The following is a 1,442-nucleotide window of genomic DNA, read 5'->3' on the forward strand; positions in this document are numbered from 1 at the left end:
GAAGCCTGGATAATGACCTCATTTTTCACATCAGTGTATGGATCTTTGCGGGGTACAGATTGTGGTACAGATGGATGCCATATCACTGCATGAGATGAAACCAAAAATATACACATAATTAAATGTATAATGCAGACAGGATGGCTGTGAACACAGTTATGTATGAATGTGTGTATCCATCATGCTCGCAACAATTTAAAAGGTAATGCTCCCTATGACTACACACAAGTTAGGACAAACCCCCCACCAAAAAAAATATTCTAAATGAAACAATTTATAATAGTTCTGTAATGCAGAGAAAATAGGTTTATTTAACTGTGTAATGCATTGCAGCATTATTAGTAACAATTTACAGTGTAACAGTAGAAATGTAAAACAGCTATTATAAGTGTAATTTCCATCGCTGTAGAAGGCAACCAGGTGGAAATCACAAATATACCTCATTTGTTTGTGCTAACACATGTAAAAATGCCAGACAGTGCTGCAAAGTTATATTACATTTTTTTCAATAATTATGCAATTAACAATAAAATAAAACCTATAGAATTTAGGTATGGTAACATTCTGTAGCAAACTTTTTTGTACTGTAGACATAACCAATACACCTGGACTTTACAAAATGTAAAGAAATAAAGAAAAAAAACAGTAAACTAAATAGATTGTTTGATGTGGGCACCGCAATTCACCCTTTAATGTTACACTAAAAACAACATACCTTGACAATAAAGCAGTGTAGAAAGCAGATAATTCTCCAAAAGTTGTTTTTTAGCAGTTTTGAGCTGTCTGAATCCAAAATGTCATCACTATGATACAAGTGCATTAGCTGCATGACTACCTTTATATAGTACAGCGTCAGCTGTGTAAACACTGTGAATATACAAATGAGGTGTTACATTGTTAGTATTCCTGAATACCACAGTCTGCAGTAAGTGTTGGGAAGGTAAACACAGACTAGGGAGCTACACGATTACATGCCCAGATTCTAGGATTCCAGAGACTAGCATTGAGCAGTGTTACCTGCTAATGTCCTGCAGGTATCTATGATTAGTCTGACTATAGCAGCAATCAAAGTTTCACAGTCTCTTCTCTTTGATGTACACTTACTGAGGGTGTGTCAGGGAGAAGAAACATACCAAAAAGTCTGAATGTACATTGAGTTAGGAGAGCAATGTTACTAGCATTCACATGTTTGGTGTTAATGACATTTACTGCCCCTTATTAAGAAATATTGTTCATATTCAAAGAGTACATTAAACATTGATACATATAAAATATGCAATAAAAATGAGATAGAATTACTCTTAAGAAAGCACTAAGAGAATGAGGCACCATAAAGAAAGAGAGGAATACACCTACAGCAGTGGTGCACAACCTTTTAGTGAGGAGGGCCACTACATGAATTCTTAATACATCTGCGGGCCACCTCAAAACATAGTAAGTCA

Source organism: Protopterus annectens, chromosome 12.part0 (genome assembly GCF_019279795.1).
Source record: "Protopterus annectens isolate FY-2018-M chromosome 12.part0, PAN1.0, whole genome shotgun sequence".
Taxonomy (NCBI): Eukaryota; Metazoa; Chordata; order Ceratodontiformes; family Protopteridae; genus Protopterus; species Protopterus annectens.